General features: G+C 41.8%; 1 long non-coding RNA gene across 1 annotated transcript; it reads left to right on the top strand.

Moving 5' to 3' along the window:
• Positions 1–4,147: 4,147 nt before the first annotated feature.
• Positions 4,148–4,988, top strand: LOC311330105. Its single transcript, XR_014631329.1, has 3 exons — positions 4,148–4,181; positions 4,400–4,579; positions 4,901–4,988. It is a non-coding gene; the product is annotated as an uncharacterized lncRNA (long non-coding RNA).
• Positions 4,989–6,865: the final 1,877 nt, after the last annotated feature.

Raw genomic sequence — 6,865 nt, 5'->3', positions numbered from 1 at the left:
TAACCTGTTAAAACTAAAATGCCTGGATGAAAAAATAATTTCTCCAATGGATATATTTGACAAAAACAGGTTAATATGCAAGCCGGTTTTCATTGCTAAATCAAAGCGGGGAGAGCCGAGAGAGCCGGGAACGTGCATCTACATTTCACATAAAGGTGAACTTTTTCGTGGACGCGCGTCGGACAGAAAAGCTCAACTGCGCAAGTACAAAAGTCACCAGAAATAGTCAAATGACTACAAATTTGCCAAGATGGCGCGGTTCAATAGGGCTTCATTGTTGATAGCGGTCAGTGAATGGAGTGGCTGTATCCAGTTCTATTAATACATCCATGGTCCACACCAAGGATTGAACTCACAATCTTCGCGTTGATAGGTAGCGCACTATCCACTCGGCCACCGCTGACCTGGGAAATCTGTCTTTGTTTTGATGTTCTGGGACCACTGCCTCTTGTGGTAGCAACAGAACTGCAGGTCAACAACTGGCGGAGAAAGGAAGTGACAAATCGGCATTCCCTCTTCATGCTCGGTCGGCTTACAGCCAACGCACACAAAAAAAAAAAAGCATCGCTATAATGACACCGGTCAATAGATGTATTTGATTGATCTGGACCTGGTGGCATCGGTAGTTCATTCTTTTGTTGCCAAAATGTGCACACTTAATTGTTTACCAACAGTAATGGGTAATTAGTGAGACATGTATTGTAGGTATAATTTTAAAATGGGAGTATTTCAAATATTCAATTACTGCATATAAATTCAATAATTGACAAACAACCAACAGGTAACACATTTTTACATAGCTTTTATAACATCCAGTGACACAAAATTGTCCACAACACCAGTTTTGAACCCACAAGTTTTATGGCTCTTGGACTCAGTTTCAGCATGGCAGACTAATGCTGCGTTCCAGATAGGATTTTGAGCCCGTAAGTTACGACTTCAAGTCACGACTCACGCCTTCATAGCGTTCCAGGCAAACTCGTGGAATTCTGGATAAATGTAAACAAGCCACTATGGCAAAAGCTTGAGATCTGGCACACTGTCAGAGCTGGCAAGCTAAACGTTACATAATTTTATTTATTGACATCATCGATATTTCGCCGTTTGCATGGTCAAGTTCAGGTTTACCTTAACGTTAGCTAGCTAGTGCTAGCTAGCACTAGCTATCTCTTGTCAACATATTTGGGCATCATTACATACACATAGCAGATTGTAGTGCATAATCGTTTGTATTATTTTGATTACAACATACAAATTTATTTTACATTGCTCTAAAGTTATCTTTGTCACCGTACCCATGTGGGCTGCCATCTTGTTTAGAAGGCTGTTTGACGTCAGAAAGCCAACTGGGAGTACATCATTCTGGTACGAGTTCACGGGTGGGAAGTTACGGGTTTCACTGCCATTCCAGTGCATTTTCACATGTAGAAGGTTGGAAAAACACGGGTTACGAGTTGCCTGGAACGCGGCATTAGTATGACCATCCCGATCTAGCGAGCTCTCTGCTTCGCCCCATAGAGAGCGATTACGTGGGCGGGGGTACTTGCCTTGACAGCCAAACACCTTCAGCCAATCAGTGTTCAGCAAACTTTTTCCAAATCCAGTCGGAAGAACGGCAAAAACGTCTTTTCCACCGAGAAACTCGCTAGCTAGTGCATACTCTTGTTCTTGTTTAAGTGTTGTGATTAAGTCTTTTTCTGCAATAACTGCACTTATAGCTGTGTTTATTCTTCTAACGTTACCGTTACCACTCATTGCTTCGGGAGCCGCCATGTTCAGGAACACGAACCAATCAGGGGCGGGACAGCAGTTAAAACGCAGTCCCTGATTGGCCCGGTATGGTCTGTATTTTGGCATAATCGCTCTGGAGGAGGCAGGCCAGACTGTTCTGCGTTAGTGAAACAGAATGTGAGCTCGCGAGAATGGGATGGTCGTACCAGGCTATGGCAGACTAGCTCCTTAACCACTAGGTCACCGGAGCTCTTGAAAACCAATGGTGTCATAGTCTTTTGTTTTGATGTTCTGAGTAGCGACAGCAACAACGCAAGGACATGCCCGCCAGGACATACTTACAACTAGGGATGAGACAGTATGGATTTTTGCATTACGGTACTTTACAGTACGGTATTTAGTTACACGGTACGGTTTACGGTATTTTACGGTATACGCCATTTCACCTCTCCAACACACAGTATTTTACTTTGAAGGAAAACGGCTTTATTGAACTTAAGTGTGTCAGTTTATTAATGGCAAGCTTATATTAAATTACAAAATTAACTGTTGTAAGAAACTTGAAATGTGAAGTTTCAGCAGCGCATTATTGTGTAATACTGTAAACACAGAGAATGTCACGGTTCTAATACCGTGGACATTTTTTACCGCATTTCACGGTTTTACGGTATACCGTCTCATCCCTACTTACAACTCGACTTACAGCCAACACACAAAAACAAAATTGTTGGAATGTTCTGGACTAACTGGACGGATTTGAGTTGGCCAGAGTGACTGTGTCACGGAACACTCATTATGAGAAAAGGTAGTGGCTTGTCTGTTTAAACAGGCGTCAGCTACCTTTACTATAAGAGGCATGTTGGGCCAAAAAATAAATACAAAATCTGACTGGAGCCACAAAACATATATGAGCCTTATAATGAAGACAATGTTTCCCCTTAGATGTGTTTTCAGGCTTGGTGGTACGCACCCAGGGAGGGGGTGGGGCACATTAAGGAGATGGGGACCCCCTGGAAATGTTGAGCATCAAACACTTAATTTCCTGTATTCTGTTTTATTTTTATGCACCAATTTGTGCTGGATTAGCCTGTCTGCAGCTATTTAGCTAGTAAGCCAACTTGAATGCCAAAATGACACACTTATTACTAAAATATTTTTTTTAATAATGCATTTATTTACTTATTCATTTCCATATATTTTTTGTCAACGCCAGGGAGCTACTGAAGAGGGGCTAAACATGCCTGTAGTCATCCATGACCAGATGGGATAAGTAGATGAGGATGATACTGATGGAAGACGGATGGTAACTTGCCAGTTTGGGAACTTAACACTGCCTAGCTGAGTACCCAGGACTGGAATGAAGACCTGATTAGTGCTGATAAGATCCTGTAAGGACTTTATTTAAAAATAAAAATAAAATAAAAAATTTTATTACAAGAATTCCAAAGTACCCGTACTTGTTACACATGGCAGATAAACGTATTCTATTCTATTCCATTCTGAGCGTCATGCGTCCCCAGAGCCTCCGGCCGCAGACCCCTGGTGTAGTGACAAACGGTCTGTGATGAAGAGGGTTTTTGTAGGTTGTCAGTGCAAAAGCTGTGTTTCTAAGTTGAAGAATGTTTGAGTGTGTGCTGTTTTACCAGCGTACTCTGCATGTTTGTCCTCTACAGGGAAGTCCTGTGGGTCTGCTGGAGAGGTCTTAAACGGCCACTATAACTACAACGGGGCCCGGTACGGAGATTCTGTCACCATCGTCTGTTATGAAGGGTAAGGAGTCTGTCAGCAAATTATACTAGACATAGCACTTCGCTAAACATTAAAGCTCAATGAGAAGAAGATTACTTTTATTTGCTATTAGTAGTTTATGAATTGGCCTTAGCAAGACTCCAAAAATAATTTTTGTGACATGAGACTGCATGAGACCCGGTGAATTTATTATTTTAGAATTTCGGTGTACTGGCTAGTACAGTACACTGGCGGGAAATCTTGTGGTGGAAACGGGAAGTGACGCGTTTTGCGTGTCGCAATATCAGGAAGGCAACAAACACTTTAAAGATACTGGCATACCTCCATGGCATTTACCTGTAAATACATCGGTCTTTACCTGCATTGAAGCCATCTTTCCAGAAAGTCCATTGAAGTAGCTACAATCTTCCAATGCAGTCTGCTCCACGCGCGTTTATCAGATTTTTCCCCCATCACTACTGCAAGTGAGTGGGGGACTGTGGGAAGTTAAAACGCAGTGCCGATTTTATCACGACTATAGGGGCCGCCAAAGCGCTGAGTTCTCGTAGCTTTAAAATACTGCAGCATCCTGTCATGCCGTCAAGTTGTTTTATTTGAATGTGAATGATTGGATGATATCGTCCTCAGCTATCAGCTTGTTGGCCAGAGCGTCAGGCGGTGCAGGGATGGAGGCTGGGATGGGCGGAGCCCTGTCTGTGAAGGTAAACGACCGTGCCGTGTTCAGGCTAAGGGAACATGAACTATATATACAGTACAGTAGATCATTCTGTGAAGGTGTCCAAACCTTTGACTGGTACTATACTGTATATAGTGTGTGTGTGTGTACATACACACACACACACACACACACATATTTATATATATATATATATATATATATATATAAAATGGTGAATGTTTTTGGGACTGTGCCCTACAGCTATGCAGTGCGCGGAGCCCCCTGAGGGGCACAACGTGATGAGAAGTGGCACCATGGAAGCACCTTACGTGTACGGCAGTGTGATTGGTTATCACTGTCATGTGGGGAAGCTGATTGGACCAGTTTTTATCTACTGCACCAAGGACGGGACATGGAGCGCGCCGCCTCCGGAGTGCACAGGTTGTGCATCTCGTTCTAGTTAAAAATGACATTGGCTATGGGGCCCACCAGTGGCTCATGGGGTTAAGGCGCGTACTATGAGGCTACAGTAGCTCTTATACAGTACCACAGCGGCCCGGGTTCCACTCCTTTCTCTCTCTCTCTCTCTCTCTCGCACGCACGCACACACACACACACACACACCTTTCCAGACATCTTCACTATCCTATCCAATGAAGCAGAAATTCCATTAAAAAAATACAATTGTTATTACTTGTGAAGCCTTTCCAATATATAATAGAATGGGACATGATTGTGGCTTGTGGATCTCTCTGCTCACAGACGTCCAATGTGCCCATCCCAGTTTCAGCAACGCCATACGAACTGTGCCAGGTAGAGACCGATACGAGTTTGGGGACACGGTTACGTTCAGGTGTCACTGGCGCAATATGCCAGAGATTACAGTCACATGTGGCCTGGATGGGACCTGGAACCCCCCACACCCCTGTAGATAGTAAGTATCCACCTCTGCAGGATCCTTTAAATCTGCCATAGGCATAGCAAGCTGTCATATACTGTATCATTCTTGTATGAGATGAGGATTTTATTAAGTATAATATTAATATTGTAATTTTCTTTGCCTTTTCGTAACAGGTCTGACAGTGTTCTTTGTGATATGTTACAGTATAATGCCTAAGGCAGCCATTCAGCTTGTTTATAACCGTTTATAATGTAAATTCAGGCCTTGGCACATAGTCAGGGTGTATGTTTTCTTGATATTAAATAAACTGAGTCCTAACTGAGTCTTATCCTCATTTCCAAATTGAATGTTGCTTTTTGTTAGCCAAGCAAGTCTCTGTTTCTTAACCAAATAAACTGAGTTCTACAATGTCCAAAGTGACTGTTTATGACTACACTTTCTCCTTTCATTCCTCCTCTATACCTCTACTACAGCTGACAGGTGAAAATGGAAAACTTGGATGAAAATGATAGTTTAGATATGAAATAATTTGTAAATGAAACTCAAGTCCAGTTTGTTTATTTGGGGGAGTGTTTGGGGGAGAACTGAGTAACAAGCGGAATCTGCTTTCATTTCACCTCTGTACATTTTTTTATTTTTTTTATTTTTACAGTTGATACGTCACGTGTTTCATGATCTCTGGACTGAACACAATGAGTGAACATTTTATGAACAAACGAGAGCTACAAGAATTTTAAGAACACCAATTCCATTCATTTAAAAAGACAATACAAAATCCAGACAATTTTTTTTACATGAGCAATAACAATTTTCAAGTGCAAATACAATTATCAACTCTATGATACATCATAGCAAACTCTTGTTAAAAAAGCAAAGAAATCAACTGTTTGGTTCAGGGTGCAGGGCGGGAGGGAGGGGGAGGCGTGTTCAGGTTGGAACAGTGAGCGCTATGAACTTAATTGATCTGACCTACTGCACTGATCTAAGTGGAAAACAATGATATACTGTACCATTAGCAACTGAAACCTTGATGTACAGTAGTAGGTAGGCTTATAGAACATTCAAAGATATAAAATGGAGAGCATTCATGTGATGTACAGAATGGTGTAGTATATATTGAACAGGCATGGCCTGGCTGTCTGTCTGACATTAAACAATGTGGTCAAAATCCCTTTTTTCCTTATTCCAAAGCTCACATGCTTACATCTATCTAAATGCAGTGTACACTTCATTTTTTCTATTTACAAAATGAATTAAAACAAAAAATGTCAGAGGGCCTCCAAGAATAACCATTCAATATCTAAGAGCAGTTACATTTAATTGTCTTTCATCAACAAAGGGATGAAAATGTTATGGTTATCTATCATCATTGTCATTAGCTTTACATTGACAATGCAATTGTCAGAGAGAATTAAAATAGCAATATTTGTGGTGGACCCTGAATACAAACAGTATTAAACCAATAATTTTAACCAATTAATCTTCGCATGTTAAGGAGTGGATCAAATAGTTTGCATGTTGCCGTGTCAGACACCTCACTGCCACTGAGTTACGTTTGCCAAGACCCACAACTCAGTTCACAATGAATCCTAGTCACTGTGGAGCACCAACAGAGAGCACAACATGGGGCTGCCTTGGGAGCAGTCTTTGGAAGAGCTGGCTGGACTGGACAGAATGAGGCTGGTTGTCTGATTTGTTTTGTCCGTTTTTGTTTGTTTGTTTGCTTTTGGGGGTGGCTTGTGTCTTTGGACTGGAAAGGAGGCAGGGGAGGAGATGGGCCAGTAATAATGTGGGGTCCTGCTCAAGCTAATTAGGATTAAAGAATT

The sequence above is a fragment of the Borostomias antarcticus genome, assembly GCF_949987555.1.
Source record: "Borostomias antarcticus genome assembly, chromosome: 3".
In the NCBI taxonomy this organism is placed as follows: domain Eukaryota; kingdom Metazoa; phylum Chordata; class Actinopteri; order Stomiiformes; family Stomiidae; genus Borostomias; species Borostomias antarcticus.
This window is presented reverse-complemented; position numbering and strand designations above follow the sequence as displayed.